At 40.6% G+C, this 22,837-nt stretch overlaps 1 long non-coding RNA gene across 5 annotated transcripts in view; it reads right to left on the reverse strand.

Moving 5' to 3' along the window:
- LOC118084639 (uncharacterized) overlaps window positions 1-22,837 on the reverse strand; it is a 259,755-nt gene that overhangs the window by 212,410 nt on the left and 24,508 nt on the right. For all 5 annotated transcript variants that reach the window (XR_015949589.1, XR_015949599.1, XR_015949591.1 and 2 more), the window contains exon 2: window positions 13,958-14,249. This is a non-coding gene — a long non-coding RNA (uncharacterized LOC118084639). The remainder of the gene's footprint in view (window positions 1-13,957; window positions 14,250-22,837) is intronic.

The following is a 22,837-nucleotide window of genomic DNA, read 5'->3' on the forward strand; positions in this document are numbered from 1 at the left end:
ATCAATGATCATACAAAAACATATGCAATTATCCTTTCCTAGTAGCTTTCAATAAATCAGGGCTCCATTATTTTGGCACATCATGACGATAAGCCACATAACAGTGGCCACAACACCTGGCTATTTTACTTACTCATTGCTTTACACCAGTTCTCTCAAGGAAACCTACACAATAAAACTTACACAATACACTCCAATAAAGTGGGTTACATATAAAAATTATAAAATATTAGATAGTCAACTGGATCACTACAAGCAATCACACAATAAATAAATCCTTCCCCAACAACCTAAGCATGATAAGGAACCAGATTTTTAATAATAAGAGGAAGAAGAGGAAGAGGAAGAGGAAGAGGAAGAGGAAGAGGAAGAAGAAGAAGAAGAAGAAGAAGAAGAAGAAGAAGAAGAAGAAGAAGAAGAAGAAGAAGAAGATTGGACCTACATATTCATAAAATCATAGAATCATAGAGTTGGAAGAGACCCAAGAATCATCTGCAAGAATCATAATTCCTGCAATGCAGGAATCTCAGCTAAGGCATCCATGACAGATGGCCATCCAGCCTCTGCTTAAAAAATCTCCAGGGAAGGAGTCCACAACCTCCCAAGGGAGATTGTTCCATTGTCAAACAGCTCTTACTGTCGGAAAGTTTTTCCGTTTTTGAAACATCTCCAATTTTCTCTACCTACTACAATGGCTTCTACTGTATCTGATGTTACTCGAAGAAATCTGCAGCATTCCAGCTTTTGAGGCAGTAGTTCTGAGGCTATAGAAGTCCTAGCATGTGGGAATGAAGAAGGTTCATATGGTCATTTGTAGACTGGCCCCTGAAACAAAACTTTTCTGGCACTGATTTATGGTTCAATTCAGGAGCCATGCAGGCACTGATAGTGTTAACAGGATTTTTATGACGCTCATATGTTGCTGCATGGCAAGGCTCAAAAGAACAGAAGCTTGCAGCAGTTTCTCCTAATCCAAGCAGAGGGGCTAATCTGAAGGGTTTGTGGCCAATAAAATAGGTTGTGGTGTGTGCTTGGCTGCAAGGCTGTTTGTGTGTGGTGCCCACAGCATTTTGTCTGGTTTACAAATGTGCCCACAGGCCCCCAAAGACTGGTGACCTCTGTTCTATATATTATAATCTCTCTAGAAGGAGCCCATTAATGATACATATTAATAAATGTTGCATTGTGAGGATACATGCTTCCCAGCTCCTGATGATTGATCTGTACATTAAAGTACAGAAGACAATAGCATTAGATGAAATTAGGAGTATACACGAAGCAGAAGCAGATTTGACTGCAATGCTTTCAAATCCAACTGCAACTTTTTCATAATGTTTTTAGTATTTTCCATTTCCAGCTGGAGAAAATCCTAGAGAATTTCAGGATGCGAAATTCTGACTATACTCCTTTACAATTTGCTGTTCATTGTCAAGTTCATGAAAGTCACTCCACCTCAATTGTTTTTCTGTGTTTTTATCCTTCAATAAGTAACATTTTGTGATTTCAAAAGGCACAGGCATAAATGTCATGCGAAGTAAAAGACTTGGCACAATATTTCATGAATGCATTTCTGCTGGCAATCACCTCCTTTTGCTTCAGCACCCATCCAATGTGAAAAGCACTTGCTTGCATCTTGAGCAACGAACATATCAACAACACTTGTCACATGAAGCTGAATTTGCCTTCTGACCTTCAGTTGTTCTCTTCACTGCGCAGAACACAATTTGTTTTCACTACCCAGAAAGCTGCTTTTGTGGTTATGGCAAGTTCTGTGAAGGGTTGTCAATGCAAGATGACAATGCCTGCTTTTTTCAGACCATTCCAGCAGAAAGCCTGTCTTGTTCCTTATGAGTGAAAGTTATTCTGAAACTACAAGACAAGCCCCTTTGCTACACACAACAATGGCATTGCTTGCTTGTATAGCAAATGCTTATGTCAACCTGTAGGCGCCCAACTCCCCAGAAAGTAAGTTAGTGTTTAAATATAGACACATGCTATTACTTAAAGTTTCAGGAGTACGAGTTCTTAAAGGGCTGGGGAAATAAAATGGAAGCATTTAATCTTCCTTGAAATTCTGTACTTAGAATACTGTGTATTTCTACCGTTTAGATGTCTGTGACTACTTCAGGTTCCAACAATGGTTACTAAAAACCTAGAGTTGTATCTAATCCTGTGCAATGGCAAGACTGCTTACTGAAGGGCAATTCCCTATCTTGCCATACACCACTGGGTGCCCTCACCCGCATCCCAGGCCTTTCCAGAAGGCTCTGAAGAGAGGCTTATCAGGGGGAAAGGGGCACGGGGACTGCAGTGATGAAGATTCTGTAATGCTCCTTCTGCAAGCTACCTTACACAATGTCTCCAAAATGCTTCATTCCCATACGAAAATGGTCATTTCCCCACAACAGGTAATATATGGCCTGGTTAGAAACCAGATTGTTCTAATGCGTAAGAGTCTGAAGGCTATATCATCATGCCTAATACTATACAGTGGAACCTCAGTTGTCGAATGCTTCGGAAGCCAAATAATTCAGAACCCGAACACTGAAAACCCGGAAGTGAATGCTTCCGTTTTTGAACGCGCCTCAGAAGTTGAATGGCTTCCGAGGCCCGTTTCTCCATTTTTTAAAAGGAATTTGCCAACCAGCAATTGCGCCTTGGTTGTCGAACGTTTCGGAAGTCAAATGGTCTTCCAGAACGGATTACGTTCGACAACCAAGGTTCCACTGTATAAGCTTCAGGCCAAGACTTTGAGAAGTGACTCGGGAAGATCCCAGCCCTGGGCCAAGTTCAAGGGGTTACTATTAGTATATAAAGTTTAAACAGCTTAGAGGTCTTCTTATAATCAAGCAGAGTATAAATATTGTTAAGTATATAAAAAACACATTTGCCCTGACAAAATTGTTCTAGCTACCATACGCTGAATGGTATCGCACCATACATACTTCCTTCTCCCAATAATATGGAATGATGGTGGAGGAATGAGAAAAAGGTGCCGTGACATTACTCAACTCCTGGATGAAGGCTTAGGGTGTTGTCATTTGAAAAACAAAAACCACTGCACAATTTCCACTCACCCTCTTTTCCAGTGATGTAGAACAAGCACAGGGAAAGATTTGGACATTCATGAATATAGATCTTCTTTCAGGCCCCAAACCTTCCTTATCCACTGCATTTCTCGTGTCTCTCATTCTCTTGATTAAACTGATGACAAAAAAGGGGGGGGGCTGTCTTGAAGTAATGGCATCTTTACTCTTATATACCACCACCCATATTCCAACAATGGTATGGTTATTCAATACAGTGGTACCTCTGGTTAAGAACGGACCTCCAGAACGAATTAAGTTAATTAACTGTTCTTAACCTGAGGCACCACTTTAGCTAATGGGGCCTCAAGCTGCTGCCACCGCACCACCAGAGCACGATTTCTGTTCTCATCCTGAAGCAAAGTTAACCCAAGGTACTATTTCTGGGTTAGCGGAGTCTGTAACCTGAAGTGTTTGTAACCTGAAGTGTTTGTAACCTGAGGTACCACTGTATTAAGGTGAATATACAAGACTCAGGCCCACTGATTATAATACTTTTAAAAAGCCCATATTCCCTAAGGCTTCCAACATTTTTTTTTAAAAAAATGGTGACACAGCTGTTATCATGAGTAAGTAAGAATAAATTATTAACTTGTTCTATGAAAATGAACTCATTATATAATAGGTAGTCTATTTTGCCAAGTTTCAGGCAACACGTAATTGCAAAAGTAGCCATATTGGCTCTCTCTCCTCCTCCTGTAGCCCCTCAACACAATTCCGCTCCAAGGGTCTCCCACCCTGCAGCATAGATTAAGGGGCATGTGGAGGGGGGTGTTTCACATGCAAAGGCCTATCACGCAAGTGGAACACCACAACTGGACATCATCTTTAATGTTTTCATTCCCATTTACTTTGTAACTCTCATATATACTGTACAGTATCTATATGGAGTCTTATTATGAACTGTTATGTAGTCAAACAACTAAATGCTTTACATGGGTGATTTAACATATAACCTACAAACAAATTGGATTTGTACATTTTTTAAAAAACCATTCCTCATATACACTGATGGCTGTGACCTCCAGCAATAATTCATTAATATGGCATATAAGCCACTTTAAAATGGAAAGTTAATGTAATGCATGACCTGGGACTTTATTCCTTTCATCAGGCTTAGCCTTTTAAGAGGGAGACTGTAAAATAATCAGCATACTATTCTAGAGTGCCAAGAAGTGTTGCCTCCACTTGCCTTTTGATTAGGAAAGAGACAGCAGTATGCTTGACCAGCAAGAAAGATATAAAACCACATTCAGTGTGTGTTTGTGCGTGTGCGGGTGTGCGTATTTGCATGCCCACAGGTAAGCAGCAGGTCAGAATGCTTCCACAGGCATAAAAGAAAATCACATATAATTTAAGAAACCCACTTTGTGACAGATAAAAGGAGAGGATTGCTTTGCCAGCTCAACTATAATGAACGCCAGCATGGCTGCTACACTTATAATTATTAATTTATTGGAAGCTGTCAGCTACGCCTTTGCAAAACATCTCAGAAATAAAACTAGTGCACCTTCAGCATTCTGGCTGTTCACAGCAGAAAAGATATTAGCTTCCTCACAATGATATATGCAAAGAGAGAAAACTAACAAAATGAAGAAACAGGATTGCAACTGGCCATTGTTATGCCTTGGGCTTGCTTAACTACCTTTGACGTCTCCACTGCCCCACCCTTCATCTTTTTGAGAAAAAATAAAAATGTCAATTGCAATTCTACAATTCTAGCACACTGCATTTTTGTTCTGACCTTCGTATGAACTTTTAAGACAGAAAGCAGGCAGTGTCTAATCCCTGCCAAGCAGTAAATAGCATGACCATTTTGCCTCACACTCAGTCAAAAGCACAAACAACTTTTCTTCCTCAGCCTCTACAATGCCAACCATTCCCACCAAGAATTACGCCCTGGATGGCTGCACCTGTCACCTTGCCCTACAGAAAAAGTTACAGAATTATTTCTGAAGGGATACTATCTTTTAGTCACAAGGCAACATGATGTTATCATGAAAGTATTTCAGAATAACAGCTCTTTGCCAGGCTATATATACATGCTGGAATTTAAGCAAGTTAATAGGGATATTTTTTTAAAAAAAAATTAAAACTGGTAAAACGTTTACTAGTTTTATAACTGTTTTATAATTTTAGTTGTATTTTATGGTTGTGTTTTTGTATATTGTTTTGTACATTTTTTAATTTTATATGATTTGGAAACTGCTCCGTAATTCTTCTGAGATGAAGGGTGGCCTTAAAAATTGTTCAATAGCAATAGATAGCTCAGTCAGTACAGCATGAGACTATTTATCTCATAGTTGTGGGTTTGAGCCCCACACTGGGCACAAAGATTTCTGCATTGCAGGGGTTGGACTAGATGACCTTCATGGTCCCTTCCAACCCTACAATTCAATAATAATAATAATAATAATAATAATAATAATAATAATAATACAAACAGTGTGATATTTCACAGAAGAAACAAGATGTACAGACAGACTGATGAAAAACTAACTAGATTCAGGCCTAGAAATATTGTGTAATGTTCATGCAAAAGCTGTTTGTTTATTTAAACTTCTCTATATCCCGCTTCATTTTAAAACAACTAAACCCTGAAATAATTAAGACAGGGACTCAAATTAAAACTCAAAGCCAAATCTCTGTGGAACTCCTAGCAAAAATACAGACTGTGGAAGATTCGAACCGCCAACCTTCTGATTGGCAAGCCCTAGGCTCTCCTGATGTAGGGTTGCTGCTGCTAGGCCATAAGCTATCTGTATCTTTAACTCCTGTGATGTACCAGCAAGACTACACTTCTCTCCCACCTGCTCTCCCTATGGTCATCATTATTCACCTCTTTTGTGCCTGCTATAACAAGGAGGACTCCAGCTTATAAAGCAAATGTAGGGGTGTGCATGGGTCCCAAGATTCATTTTATATCTGTTCTCTGTGCATTAAAAAACAACTGTGCTGCTCTGTGGTCTCTGGTTTTTATCTGTGTTTTGGGTTACAAGCAACTCTATAAAACAAAGGTCTGTGGTCTCCCAGTTACTGTAATGGGGAACCTAAAAACAGCTGTAATCTCTTCCCCCTTTTGGCCAAAATGGAAGACATTTACAGGCATAGGAGCCTCTCTAGAGTGGATTAAGTCTGCAAAATTGGAGACAAATAGTTCCAGGAATTGATTGCAGGGGAAGTAAAATGAATTCATTTTCCTTTCATATTGGATGAATGTACGTGTCTTCCTTACTTTCAAAGAATTAAGAAGTGGCTGAGAGGTACATATTCTTGCTTTCAATTTTAAAACTTTGCAGCTTCGCACCAGCCTTTCTTTCCTATGGTTGTCTGTGTCCTCCCATAAGCCTTTACAGGTCTCTCAATAGGTCTTAGAATGGGAGGCTACCTAGAATGCTGCTTGAGAAGTTCTGGTTTTATTTTGTTGGGGTTTTTTAAAGCATACCAATGCAGGATTTTTAAGAAACTTAATTCATTTTTTTTTAAAAAAAAATCCTCTGGTATCTGCTATCGTGCTTAAAATAAATAAATTCAGAACTCTGCAAACAACATTTTGGACAGTCTCACTTGTTGCAAATTTCACAGACCTAAAGAAACAGAAATATCTAGGCACAAAGCTGAGCTATATGACACAGAAAAGCACAGAAATAGAGCAACAGGGTGACATGAGGCTTTGTGCAGGACCTGGACGGTCCTCTGTGCGCCAGTAGCAGTTTGGTCATGCTGGCCCCAGGCCCCAGAAAGCTGTCTGTGGACAAACGCCGGAAAAGCGAGATGAGCGCTGCACCCCATAGTTGCCTTTGATTGGACTTAACCATCCAGGGGTCCTTTACCTTTTCCTTACATATTATTATTATACCACCTTTATTTCCCAAGTATATCAAAGTGGTGTAGATGGTTCTTCTCCCTATTTCATTCTCACAACAACCCTGTGAGGTAGGCTAAGTGATGGTGACTGGCGCAAGGTCACTCAGTGAGCTTCATGGCTCTGTGGGTACTGGAAACCCTGCGCTCCCAGGTCCTAGTCCAACACTCTAACCATTACGCCACACTGCCTGGATTTTTTTTACACAGAATCCCATCAACTGCACCCTACTCCTTCTGTCACTATGCTTTTGTGGTGAAAAGTTAACTCCTTAGCAATTCTAGCTCTTGATGGTCTAGTGCCCTCACTGGATCCATAACCACCAAGGGGACATCTGGCAAGCTCAGCTCACATCCACTCTTGTAGCTTTGGGGCAGATGTAAAGAAAAATGGCAGTGGCGGGCAGCATGGACAGGTGTTGCCACCACACCATAGCTTTCTATGCTGCTGCTGCTGCTGCTGCTGCTGCTGCTGCTGCTGCTGCTGCTGCTGCTGTTGTTGCAGCAGCCTCTCTGGAGTTGTGTGGGAGCCTTCCAGACTGTATACTTAGGTACCATAATCCAGCCCTAGTGGTACCAATGTAAAGGTAAAGGTAAAGGGACCCCTGACCATTAGGTCCAGTCGTGACCGACTCTGGGGTTGGGGCGCTCATCTCGCATTATTGGCCGAGGGAGCCGGCGTATAGCTTCCAGGTCATGTGGCCAGCATGACAAAGCCGTTTCTGGTGAACCAGAGCAGCACATGGAAACGCCGTTTACCTTCCTGCTGTAGCGGTTCCTATTTATCTACTTGCATTTTGACGTGCTTTCAAACTGCTAGGTTGGCAGGAGCTGGGACCAAGCAACGGGAGCTCACCTCGTCACAGGGATTCGAACCGCTGACCTTCTGATCAGCAAGCCCTAGGCTCAGTGGTTTAACCACAGCGCCACCTGGGTCCCCTGGTACCAATGTATATACATGATATTCATTTATAAATGTTATCACTCCAAGTGTATTCATTATTTTCATTGCTAAGATCCTACATTTTGTTGAAGCTTACAAAAAGCTTGGCCTATTGCTCAACATCCCAAAAACCAAAGTGCTGCACCAACAAGCACAAAACAACCCCTCTGCGGTGCCACAAATCCAACCCAATGGTGCAACATTGGAAGGTGTTAATTTATCCTACCTGGACAGTTATCTTTCCACATGGGCTGATATTGATATCGAAATCCAGCATCACCTGAGCTTTGTGAATGCAGATTTATCCTGATTGAAGTGCAGAGTACAGTGGAACCTCGGTTTATGAACACCTCAGTTTACGAATTTTCGGTTTATGAACGCCGCAGATCCATCTGGAAGGGATTAATTCACTTTCCATTACTTTCAATGGGAAAGTTCGCTTCAGTTTATGAATGCTACAGTTTATGAACAGACTTCCAGAACCAATTACACCCATGCTTCGGGTTAAGTACACTTCAGGTTGAGTACTCCGCGGACCCGTCTGGAACGGATTAATCCACTTTCCATTACTTTCAATGGGAAAGTTCGCTTCAGTTTATGAACGCTTCAGTTTAAGTACTCTGCGGACCGTCTGGAACAGATTAATCCACTTTCCATTACTTTCAATGGGAAAGTTCACTTCAGTTTATGAACGCTTCAGTTTATGAACAGACTTCCGGAACCAATTGTGTTCATAAACCGAGGTACCACTGTATTTGAGGACTGGGACATTTGCAGGGAAACCAAAATGCTTGTTTACAAAGCTATTGTACTACCAACCTTACTATACACTTGTGAAACATGGACCACTTATAAACGCCATCTCCAACTCCTCGAACAATTCCATCAACGGTGTCTCTGAAAATTTTTACACATCTTCCAGTGTACTGGAAGAAGCAAAGATCACCAGTGTCGAAGCAATGATTCTTCAACATCAACTTTGTTAGACTGGTCATGTTGTTTGGATGCCTGATTATCGTCTTCCAAAGCAACTATTCTGAACTTAAAAATGGAAAGTGTGATGCTGGTAGTCAACAAAAAAGGTTTAAAGACTCTCTCAAATCAAATATTTAAAAATGTAGTATAAACACCGACAACTGGGAAACTCTGGCCTGCAATTGCTCCAATTGGATAATAGCTTTTACCAAAGGTGTCATGGGCTTTGAAGATGTTTGAACTCGGGACGAAAGGGAGAAATATGTTAAGAGGAAGGCATACTTGGCAAACCCTCACCAGGAACAACTCCCACCTGGAAACCTATGTCTCCACTGTGGAAGGATGTGTGGATCCAGAACTGGCCTCCACAGTCACTTACAGACTCACTGTTAAAACCATGTTCATGGAAGACAATCTTACCTGGCTACAAGCGATCACCAAAGAAGAAGAAGAATACCTAGGTCCCATAATCTAGCCCTAATGGTATCAATGTATATAAATTATGTTTGGCTATTAAATTTCATTTTGCACATCAGACTATGCAAACTGGATGTAGATTGCGTTACTAATCTGTTCACAACAGATTGTCCTGATTTTAAAATGAGATCCACTTTTAATATTACTCATAAATAAGATTTTATTCCAGAACAACAGTCTGATAATAACTGACAGCATCACAAATATAAAGAGAGTGTTTCATGGGGAAGCATAGAACTGATTGATAGGCCATGTGACTCTACATATGGAAATAAATTCTTTTGCTAAACAGCAACAGATTGCCAAAGTCATGAAATTTTATTTCTAACATTAACACGGACTTAGATGCCATTGTCAATATAAATGTTAAATGTACAGCCTAACACACTGTCATCAGGATATTTATCAGTTAAACAGAACATTTCAAACTAGTCAAAATAACGTTCAATAGTGTACAAATTGTTATGAAAGTGCTTTAAATTATTTTAAAACTGACTTGCATAAAATTACTTTACTGTATAAGTCAGAAACTGCAATATATTGCACACTTACAGGGAGTGTCACTAAACTCTGCAATACTCGTTTAAGTATATATTAGTAATATAGTATTAAAAGGATACAATTATAAACATGTTTTCAAGTTCCTCCGCTAACAGTAACTTACCAGCAGGTGGTGTGATGAGAGTATTGAGTTTATCTTCAGATTGCAACTATTGAGTTTGGGCTCTAACCACATGAGTCTCACATCAATGAACAGAGTGGATGAAAGTTCACGACTTGTCCCAAGGGAAAATGACACACACAATATTTTAGAGATGCCACCTCTCTTTATACTGCCTGAATCAATAAAAATGCATATTGCCAAATGCATTGTTTGATTGTTTAATATATTTCGCCCCGCTGCACAGGGCACACCTTCACAAGGCAGCTTACAAGAGAAACAAATGAACTGACAAAATTTATAATATAATAAAATAGCCTCAGATGAAATCATATACCAGAGGCAAGCAAAAAATGAAAAACCAGAAAAACCTTGGTGGAACAGAGAAATATTTAATCTTTAGGGCTACTTAAAACCTGTGTGAGAAAGGGCCAAACAGATTTCTCAGGAGCAGGAACCTCACAACACTGGCGGAGGATGTGGAGGGCGGGGGGGAGCGTCCCACCCCCGGCAGCACGATCCTGGTGGGGTGCCATCGCGGCTGCCCCCCGCCCACGCTGGCCACCATTCCCCTGCAGGTGGCATGCCCCCCCAGGACACGCGCCAGCCCCGCCCCCACCTGCTCTCCACCCCCCGGTGCCAGAGCATGAAGTTCCACCACTGCCTCACAAGTGTGTGGGCACCAATAAAAACTCCCTGTCCCTGGCAGCAGTCAACCTGATCAACTTTAGTGGGTGGCCCAAATTCAGGATTCCTGAGGCAGAACTCAGGGCCTAGAGAGGTTCTTGTGGGTATAGGTAGCCCTCCATCCAAACCATTCAGCACTTCAAAAGTTTAACAACAGCACTTCGAAACGGAGCCTGGAAACAAATGGATAATCAATGTAACTAATGGAAAATTGTTACGATATGATCAACCCACCAAGTTCCTACAAGCCTTCTGGTAGAAGTTTGGATAGGTTGAAGCTTCCACACTTTCTCTTCAAAGACAGTTCTACACAGAGAACATTGCAGTGCAGTATGACCATGTCTTATGCACATTTAACTATGCACAGTTGAAGGTCAGCTGGTTGAAATCCTGCAGGTTAAATGAAGAGCCACTTGCACATAGAGAGTCTTCCTCCCAGGACCCTCCCAGAGCTGATGTGAGAGCTCCCAGAACCCAGTAAGCAAGGTGGATAGCTTAAGAGCTCTCTGCTTTGGCATTGGGGAGGGGGGGCAACACCCACTTGGCATGCTGGCTCCAGAAAGAGAGGGATAGCCGTGTCAAGCTGCAACCTGGGGTTATTCTGGCTGCATGCAATTTTAGCCTTAGGTACAATCCCCAGTGCCCAACCACAGCAAAAGTCACAAGTTGACTGTACCTACTTATTTTCCCACTCCTCTGGGTGAACTGGTAATCACTGAGTTTATTGCGATATTTTAATATTTTACTGGTCTTTTAGCTTTGTTGGATTTTGATACATATCATGTATTGTGATTTTAATCAGCCTTCTGGTTACAGGTAGGTAGCCGTGTTGGTCTGGGTCGAAGTAAAATAAAAAAATTCCTTCAGTAGCACCTTAAAGACCAACTAAGTTTTTATTTTGGTATGAGCTTTCGTGTGCATGCACACTTCGTCAGATACCACACACTTCGTATCTCACAAAGTGTGCATGCACACGAAAGCTCATACCAAAATAAAAACTTAGTTGGTCTTTAAGGTGCTACTGAAGGAATTTTTTTACTTTAATCAGCCTTGAAATTCTTTTTTGACTGGAAAGGAACTATAAATATTTTAAATAAATAAATGATAAATTATGCCAATCCTCATCCTCTTTTTTTGGTGATGAAATATGCTTCTGATGGATTGTAACAGAAATCTACATTTCCTTAATAGTTAAGGATCCCAGTTAAATGCAATTTGTCTTCTTTAAGTTGAGTTTTCTAATATATTCTGTCTTTTGTTCTTTGGTTTTCCTTCCTACTTCATTGTGCTGGGTATCACACTGAATACCCCGAGTTAGCCATTGGCGCTTACAAACTTCTGAAATTTACCCCCAAGATCCCAACGGACAACACTCTACAGTCATACTATCTGGAAAATCTCTCTGTCAGCAGAAAACACTTTTCACTTTAAAATATATAAATATTTGGCATGCGCACAGCTTAAGGATGAAATGTTAAGAGCAACCCTCGGTTTTTATTTTCAATCCCTCCACCACCATTATCCATTCTGTTTCCTGGCTTTCATCACGTGGCACACCCAATCCACTCTTGACGAATTCCTTATCCTTTTCATATTTGCAAGTATTCAAGGTTCCAAGAAAGCCTAATTTATAACATGGAGGAGCTTGCAGATTTCTGGCACATGCAGTTGTGCAGATGTTATTCCTTAAGGAAGTCTATCTTGATTGCCTGTGTGAATAATGGCTCAGAGCTGGCATAGTGCCAAGAGTTCTCTCATAGCTGAATGTATAAAACTACTCTCCTACTGAAAGAAGGCCCCCAGTAGGATAATATATTATTACGCATGATTCAAATTACAGGATCTGCAGCAGGGGAGCTAGTGGCTGAATAAGGACAAGCACACACGGAATACTGATGATGGCATGATGGAATCCATCATACATTGAAAGAAGCATCATTTTAACATTTAAATCCTCTGTATTCTTTTCAAAGTGACTATACTGATGATTACACAGATGAACGTAATAAACTAATCATGCCTATTTGTGATTTTTTATAAAAAAAAATACATCAAAGACGAGTTCCTGCAGTATTTTTATTTTGAAATAAAGCTGTGCTTCTTACTGAGTACTTGAAGCCCACGAGCTATAATTCAATAAGACAATATTAAATTCGTCTCCTATCTGATCCTGTTCCAGCCATTAGGATACTGTAGAACAAAACTTGTTTCATTCGATTATGTGGTCTGAAATCTCTGCGTTCCACAGTATTCTGGGCTGTTTTTAAGTCACTTGCACAACAAATTACTTTACCCACAAAGAACTAAACCCACATGTTTGACACATTATTGGCTTGCCAATCGTTTTCCTTTTATAAAGAAGCACTGTTCATGAAACAATGCATAAAAAGGAAGGGAGGAGAAAGAAGGGAGGTATTTAGCACTATTGTTTGCTTGCAGAAAAAGTCTCATCCAGGGAAAGAGCTATTATTTGGGGGATTAATATGCAAGTGTTAAACACAAAAAAACTATAACCAGTGACGGAGTCTATATATTGCTTTGCTCAAAATAGCCTCAAGCCAGCTCTCATCTTAACTTCTTTTCACACAGACTCTTGTATTCAGTTATTCTGGCAAAAGGGATGCTAATCAGGTGCTTTGTGCAGGGGGTGAGAGGAGTGGGAATGAAATTTGTTCAGAAATGACCTCAATCCTTTTCGTTAATAAAATCACATCTAGGCAGAAAAGTGGCAGAAAATTAAATGCAGCACGAACGTGGTTCAGATGTGACATACACTTGCAAGAAAAGAGAACAGAATGTGAAGAGATTTTGCAGCATAATAAGTCTGGAAACATTCAGAGAAATGCTTAAGTGCAGAGCGATCTTATGCTGCAGCAACCTCTTTACCCTATGTTACCTTCCCAAGTCTTGGAAGAAGGTTGTAATGGAGGAAAGGATTTTGATGCACACAATATAAAGCAACATATCCCTACTATTAGAGAAGTAAAGCTGTTTTAAAAGCTACATAAGGCCAAAAAAAACCGAACACAAGTGAAATAGTGCCCATGGTTATCAACACCTCCTGAGACAACAGAGAGTTAAAGCACACACACACACACACACACACCTCACAGCATCTGGGAAAATGCAGCCACCATTTTGCATAGTGATTCAAATTATGCTGGCAGAATAATTAATTGAGCGACCTAATCTCAGGGAAGGGGGGGGAGAAAAAGGATACATTAAATAAAGTTCATTACTGCATGATGTAAATGAGTTTCTCACCAATGATGTCACTGATTGGCTGAGATGTGGAGCTGGTTTCGAACAGTGCAGCTTGGCCGGATTGGCTGCTAGCTCTTCTGGTTACTGCCTGCTTGGGCAGCGCTTGAACCAGACACTTTTCTGCCTCTCTTGTTGTCGTATGAAGCAAATCATGTTCAGCCCAGCTGTGTCTCCATAGTAGTGGCACCCTAAGAGATTCTCCCTCTTGCTTCCCACAGCTCATCTGTAAGGCGGTCGCTGCTGTGAAATACCAGCCTTTGGCACGGAGCCCAGACTACGTTGTTAGATCCGTCTATAATACAGAAAAGACATTTAAAAAAAAGCAGTTCTTTCACCAAATTGCATCCTAAGAAGGATTAATAACCCCCGATTGCAGCTGGTTTGTATAGTTTGAAATTATGTCGCTCCGAAACTTTCTAAAATACAGGAGGTGACCTATAGCAAATGAGAGTAACGTTGGCTCTCTGAGAAATAAAGGCAGGAAGAAAAAGCAAGCAAGACGCTTCTTTGTTTACCTTGATTACAAAATTCTTCATTTCGCTCTAAGGACTGTGACCGATTTCTTGGCACAGACCCAACCCTTTTGATATTTTTTTAAAAAGAAAAAAAGAGCTAAAGCGCTGGTTTTTTCCACCCTATTTGCATCCGTGTAATTTTTCTATTTAAGACAAGGGATCTTAATTAGTATTCTGTTTAAGTATGCAAACTGAAGCGGGGCCATGATACCAAACGAAACAGGGGGAAAAATCGGTATTGTAAGAGAAAGGAGGGGAAAAAATCTGTACAGCTTTTACAGTTCAGCTGTCTGACTCTCTGGGAAGGAGAAGGGGGAGGAAATGCAGTGATATCAACTTTGCCAGACAATGGAGTACCTACAGGCTTTCCCCCCCAGACATGTCTTTTATAACCAGTCAGTATTATGTGCTGCAGACAGTGGCCAATCAGTAAGCTCCTTTCTACAGCAGTGACACAATAGGTGCAACTGGCCACACTGTCCTCCTAGCCCCTGACAGCAGTTCAGGTTCATTTACTGTGTGCTGGAATATGTGTCCGCCTTTAATATTTCAATTTTTTTTTAAAGCCATCAGCCATCCTCCTTTGTTTTAACTATAATTACATCAGCCTAATTACTGTGTATGAGCTGCAGTACCACCGTTCCAAAAAAAAAAAAAGGTTGCATTGACGTCACCCAATATAAATGTGCATGAACATGGCTGGTGATTTAAATAATAAAATGCATCAATTGCTTATGATTCTCACCCCCACTCACACCACCCATCCGTGCTCCATCCTCTTTCTAAGCTTCCATCCTTTAACTAAATGAATTGAGAACACATGGGGGAAATGCAGGATCTGCTTTCAAACCTCCCCCCTCCCTCCCTTTATTTATTTATTTATTTAACCTCCCCTTCCCCATTTTTCATTGTAGTCTTCTGCTGAGAAACTAAAAAGACAAATATGCTTCAAGTCGGCAAATTCGGAGATAGATAGGGCAAAGCCAAAGTATTACCCCTAACTAGACCCTGGGAAATATATCTGCATCTGGACCATCACAGACCCACAGAAGTGTGATTATTGTTAGATGCATAGGGTGGCTATATATGTATGTATCCAACGGTTTGATAATTAATAGACTCCCTTGTAGCCGTCCCGGAAACTATTCATCTGGCCAAAAGATTAAATCATCACTTTTCATGTATTAGTTCAATATAATTGGTCACGTTCTGGGCGGGTGGGGTGGGGGGTGGGGGCGAAGAGCTGTCATGCTAATTTTTGTGGTTCTATGCATGGGATTTACATATTCATGAAGAGAATAGCTGTGATGACCACCGACAGAGCAGAATGAAAAGAAAGAGCACAATTCTTCGGAATACAGATTGCTTGTACACACACACACACACACACACACACACACACACACACACCAAGAAGGTAAATGATGTAGCATATGGCAACAACAAGAGGAAGCTGTCTGGCTTTTATTCAAACCTCAAGATTTCTATGGTTTACGAGCCTCTGAATATAGGCATAAGCTGCATTTATATTATTAATTACCTTTGTCTGATAGCAGGAGGAAAAGAATACTGCTTAGACCCATTTGGTCCACATGTTCATTGTTATAAGTTACACACGCATACAAATCTGGATTGTTAGATGGCATTTTATTAGAGATGCATAAAATGCTTACAACAGAGGAACATTTCTCCATATCCCATTCCACCCCACCCTTGGTTAAATTAACCATTTTTAGTTCTGGTTTGTACAGGGAATTGTATATTGCAGTTAAGATTTATTTATTCATTCATACATACATACATACATACATGAATTCATTCCATAGCATGGATTGTCATAAACTCAACTAAGCATTTTTTGGGGGGGGGATCAGTTTGGTACTCATTTTCAAGCGAAAGTTCAAAATTCGCACTCCCCGAAATAATATGCAAACAGAAACACAACTATCCTTCAAAATGTGCACGTCTTCAATTTTTGTGGTGCAGTTCTTCAACAAAAAGTGTGTACAAAATGCATATATCTGGGGAAAGTGTTCAAAGTGTGCATAAAAACACATTAGTGAAAATGCATTATAATGGAAATTACAAAAATATGCACATTAGGAGATATACACAATATAAAACGGATGAATTCCCTTGAAAACCTCTTTTAAAAAATCACAAATGGTTGTAGAAATGTGACAAACTTAACCCAAGTCTGGAAAAATAGGAAACTAAGAGAAATCAAAATTGACAGTTTCCTGCATTGCTACTAAGAATCCACATTTCCTCTTTCTGCAAATGCAGGTGTTAAATGAATAATCTGAAGTACATTTTATCTGTAATTTAAGATGCACAATTCAGTTCATATAAATATTGTTTCTGGCTTTTGTACATATCTGGTTTTTGTATAGTTTGCGAATGAGACATGTTCCAAGGCAGCCAGTGACAAATAGTATAAGGTTTTAAAGGGGTCTATCTGAAGGTCACCCACTTTGTTTTAATCTTTCCATTTTTATATTCTTACCATAGCATTACTGCCAACTAATTACTGATCACTGCTCTATTAATAGTCTTACTTTAAACCAATTACAATCAAATATGAAAATAAATATGAAATAAATAATGAAATCTGGAGGAAAAGTTAACTAAGCGGTGAACTAATTTTTATTCATTTAAAAATCGGCCTGACATACAACATGGATAGAAATGCATGTGCAGACAACTTCCTGGGAAAGCAGCTTGATATAGGTAAAGGTAAAGGGAACCCTGACCATTAGGTCCAGCCGTAACCGACTCTGGGATTGCGGCACTCATCTCACGTTATTGGTTGCGGGAGCCAGCGTACAGCTTCAAGGTCACGTGGCCAGCATGACAAAGCCGCTTCTGGAAAACCAGAGCATCACACGGAATTGCTGTTTACCTTCCTACTGTAGCGGTACCTATTTATCTACTTGCAATTTGACGTGCTTTCAAACTGCTAGGTTGGCAGGAGCAGGGACTGAGCAACAGGAGCTCACCCCGTCGCAGGGATTCGAACCGCTGACCTTCTGATTGGCAAGCCCTAGGCTCAGTGGTTTAGACCACAGTGCCACCCGTGTTCCAGCGCCACCAGCTAAATATATCAATATATTTTATATATTTAGCCCTAAATAGAATCATGTAGCCCAGGCTTCCTCAACCTTGGCACTCCAGATGTTTTGAGACTACAATTCCCATCATCCCTGACCACTGGTCCTGCTAGCTAGGGATCATGGGAGTTGTAGGCCAAAAACATCTGGAGGGCCGAGTTTGAGGAAGCCTGATGTAACCAGTTGACACTGCAGGTCTCTAGATCAACCAATGACCAAAAGTGGATACTCTTCACCCTATATGCCCCTATATATTAAGCCACATTTTCCGGATTATAGTGTGTCACAAACACAGAACAGCAGGGAAGTGTGTTATCAACCTGCTGGTAGCCAATGATTTAACTATCTACTGTATAGTAGGGCAAGATCCAGCCCAGGTGTGGAGGGTTCACTTGAAATCAGTGGGGCTTGTAGATGTCTAACTATCTAGATCATGCCCATTTGATTCTATATGGTAGATAACATTGAAAATAATAATTGAATTATCTCATACAAAATGTAGCATAATAAAGACCAGCATTTATGGTTATAATTTAGTTTCCACAAGTCAGATGAGTTTTCAGGTCTTCTAATTTATACAATTAAGAGTGATCAAATTAAAAAGGTTCATGCATCACATTAGATCATGGTTAAAAATAAGCAATAGTTAAAAATAAACCATGGCTTAATGTGAATGAGCAGACTGCAGGGTCATGCTTCTCAAAGGTCCCCTTTTGCTCCTTCCCCACTCTTGCTGCTGCCACGCCAGAGAAACGCAAACAAACAGAGGCTGGCCTTTGGACTGACGCAGTCTGACCCCACGGTTACCCTCCCCTAAGGTTTTATTTTGTTAGCCGCCCTGAGCCCGGTCTTGACTGGGAAGGGCGGGGTATAAATAAAATTATCATTATTATTATCTTATAAGTGAATTCACACACTGGTGGTTTGTTCTTCTCTAAACACACACAAGCAGAACATGAGCAGAACAATACTCTCCTCACCACACTTCCCACATGTGATTCCCAGCCACTGGTATACTGCCTGCAACACTGGAAGGAGAATAAAATCCTATCCTCCATGAATTTGTCTAATCTGTGAAGCAGAACTTTCTTTTGCCTGCCCTGCACCTTCCAATATTCAGGTTTGTTGGATGTCTCCAGTTCTAGTGCTATGAGAGGGAGAGACATTCCTCTCTTTATCCACATTCTCCCACCATGCATAATTTTATACATCTGTCATTTCCCCTCTTGCTCACTCTTCTGTCCGCTAAAAAGCCCCAAATGTTGCAACTTTAACTCATAGAGCAGTGGTTCCCAACAGGTGGTCCGGGGACCCCCAGGGGTCCGCGAGCTATGCCAGAGGGGTCCGCAAGATGCTAAAAAATATATTAAATATATTTTGTATGATAACAGATTTTTTGTTTTGGCCGCTTCCTGCATGAGCAGAGTCTAGCGCAAAACTAGAATTAGATAGAGGCAGTAGTTCTGCTGTATGCCGTTAGGTGGCGCATTCTACTAACGCTCACCTCCCCAAGATGCTTTGCGCGCGTCGGCTTCATTTGTGCGCTACTGCGCAGGTACCCTGTCTTCTCCATTCCCCTCCCTCCTCCCTGGCGCGCGCTGCCTCTATGCAAAACAGTAGTGTTTGTAAAGCACCACCTAATGGCATACTTTTTGCAAAACAGTACTACTCTTTGCAAAACAGTAGTGTTTGTAAACAAAGCGTTGTTTTTCGCGGAAGCTACAGTTCGCGTAGTTAAAAATGGAGCGTTGGTTTAAAAGTGGTTCGTTAAAACGACAAAGGCCTACAGATGAAGAGGAAGAACTGTAAAAAAACGTATAAATATAAAATATAAAAAGACTCTTAATTTGGCTCTCACTTTTTAATTTTAGGATTAGGAATTAATGGGGGTCCTTGTCACAATAGCGGCTCGATGAGGGGTCCTCGAGAAAATTTTGTTGGGAACCCCTGTCATAGAGGGAATGGAAAGAGGCAAGTCATCTTGCGCCTGCTAATGTATTTCCTCAATGGGTTATTAAAACTTCCTACTGCATGCTTAGACAACATCTGCCTCCTGCTCACATCTTCATTCACAGCGCAAGTTACACTATCTGTAGCTTCTGTTTGTTTGATGTATGATTAGAACATTCATTTGCACTCCAACTGTTCCAATTTTCCTGGAGCAGCCACAGTTCAGAGTCCTGACTTGACTATATCATTTTTCTCAGCCTTTTTGTGTGCACCTATACAGGCACACACCTGTATATCAAGGTTATGTTAGGAGAGAAGAGCAAATCCTACCTGCTGCACAGGCAATCAATTTGAATACATAAGTGTCATCTCTAGTTCGTCCGCTCCATACTCAGATAAGGGCACCCCTCCCTACATCACACTGTAGTAGAAACGTGATTCAGAGCTTGCCCCGAGCTCCCAGTTCTTTAGAGTATAGGGGCTTGTGTCTTCCAAACCACACTAGCACCCCAGCCAGGCTTACCCACACACCATCTGCTACCATTTCCACCTGGCTGAGAGTGCTGCCTTCAAACCTAGCAGTGGTAAAACTACAAATCTTCTTACCTTCACATCTGTGATAGCCTAAGGATTGATTTCCTGCCCTGCATCATACCATACCTGCCAAGTCTCCCGCTAAAAATTCTTTTAGTCTTGAGACCCAGGAGCACCAGTGCAGCTTGGCAATGCTAGATTTTGAGGGGATTCTTTAACTAGGAATACTACCGTATGTTTGTGGGTCCAACTGCTCATTCTGTTTAGGGGAGTTTTGGACTTCTATCCCAAAATTCTGTCTTGGTCAGTATCACTGCCCAGGAGGAATGAGGATGGGAAAGGCTTCAACTGAAGAGAGGCCCAACTTTCTTTCCTGCTTGGTTGTGCAGTGTAGCAATTATCCAGTCAGCGCTAGCCTCTCAACCTGCCTAGCGGCCAACTAGTGAGTATAAAACAAGGGATTCCACCTTATGTCAAGCACAGAGAACAGATTCAGCTCTTATTCAAGTCCCTTATGTCAGAGAGGATGTCAGCAGTTAGGTTCATATAGCCATATGTGGTGGGAATGCAGGCCTGTACGACTATTTTGGAAATTCACATTTGAAGAAGTTTCTTGTATTATAGGACAGGTTGATCCAAGGCTAGCTTTATTAAATCTGTTTATAGATGACCATAATAATTTATTTTTTAAGGACCTACTAATCTTTTTTATGTCTGCAACTAGAAATATAATTACACAATCCAGAAAACAGCTACTGACTTAACTCTGCTAGAGGCATGGTGGGAAAGAATATGAAATATAGTCGTTATGATCATAAGAGCACCCAAGAACACAAACACAAAGGCCAAATATGATTTCGAAATGGTACAGTACATGTTTATTCAGTATGCTGAAAAGCCCAATGTTGTCCCCTCACCAGCAGCTATCCTCTGGGACAATCTGTTAAGGAAGAGAGCAGGAGACTCATATTGTTTGACTGTATCATTTACTTTATATATGCATTGAATGTTTCTTGCTGGGTGTCAGTATATGGGGATTGTTTGTTATTTGTATTTTTTGAAACTGAAAAATAAAGATGTTTAAAAAGCACAGAGAACAGAATAATTAAGCTGTATACCAATGCATGTTTAAATTGCCCTTGGCCTGCACATGTGGAATTGTTGAACAGAAGGGCCCTGAAAATGTTTATAGTACAACACTGTTTAAAGGGAAACTAGGGATTGGAAATAAAGACCAAAAAAAGACAGAAAGAAAAACAAAGACTTTTACAAAGAAAAAAGGAAACTCAACATAAACGATCAGGACCAGAAGATTGAACAATATTTAAACATAAACAGCAGACAGCTAGATTTAATAAATATAATTGAGGCAAGTAAAGCATTTACTGACAAAAGCAAGAAAACCAATAAACTCTTGGCTCACTGTCTAGAGAGAAAGTAATAAATTATTCCTCTAGTGATGTCCAATCGACCGACAGAAACTTACTAACTTTAACAAACAATTTATTACCACATTAGTAACTTTTATTAAGATATCAGTAGAATAATCCAGTTCATCCAACATTAAGGGAATTATTTTTAAAGAACAGCAAATAGTTAACATTATGGAGGACAGGCAACTTCAGAGTTACAGAAAAAAACACAACGTGCACACACTTAAATTCCCTATCCAAATAAATAATCTGTGAAGTTTTATAGCCTGAATTTAGATTCACTAATCCCTCCACTAATTAGTCTCCTTCATAAACTTCAAATTCTGGACACATTGACTAAAGCCATGATTATGCTTCTACGAAAGTTCAGTAAGGACCAGCCCTCCAAGTATGCAGACCAATTGGATGGTGGACTGTCTCACAGGACTACCTAGGAAATGACTGACCCACATTAGCTAAGAGTCCAAAATCCCAGTACATGACTTTCCCTTAAAATGCTGCCAGCCTGTGAAAATGCATTAGATAAGTGAGAGTGACAGAATGTAAAAGCGAACATCCAGCTAAAGTTTGCTCAGTGGAAAAAAACAGAGATATTATTGACCCTTCCAAGGCAACCTTAACATGTCTGCTTCTCCTTACAGAACAGCCACACTTACTGTACGATATCACTGTCTTGTTCGCTAAATTAGTAGCATTATATATTGCAACACCACCTCATTAACTGGAAACTAGAGCCACTTAGGGGCAGCCCTGGTTGCATAATTACAAGTTTCGTGCTTGGATTCCTCTTACTCGTTTCCCAGCTCACCTCTCATGCTGGAAGAAGGCAGGAGATGGGCAATACTAATAAATGCACATTGAAAATCACTCCCAAGGATTTAGCTGTGTGGTGCCCCTAAGAACCAGCAGGAGATGCTAAAAGATTTAGCTGCTTAGCAATGTACACCTTACTGTTGATGGTAAGACACAATAAATTTGATATTCTACCTACGCTTTCACCCAGGGCACATGTAAGGCATAGCTGCCAAGTTTTCCCTTTTCTCGCGAGGAAGCCTATTCAGCATAAGGGAAAATCCCTTTAAAAAAGGGATAACTTGGCAGCTATGATGTAAGGTTAATAAGAAGTTGAAAGAAAAGCATGCTGGTCTAGGTCTCCAGGATAAAGGCACAAGCAGCCTGTCACAGCCAGTCCTCAACCTTCTTGACGGACTCAAGTTATTGCCATGCATCTGATAGCAAATGATGCTATTCAAAAACAGACTATCGCAAGAGTCTCTGTGGTTTGGTTTAAACAAGTTAAGGAGCATTATAAGAGAGCTCCTCAGTTGTCCACGTCAG

Source organism: Zootoca vivipara, chromosome 4, assembly GCF_965207765.1.
Source record: "Zootoca vivipara chromosome 4, rZooViv2.hap1.1, whole genome shotgun sequence".
Taxonomy (NCBI): domain Eukaryota; kingdom Metazoa; phylum Chordata; class Lepidosauria; order Squamata; family Lacertidae; genus Zootoca; species Zootoca vivipara.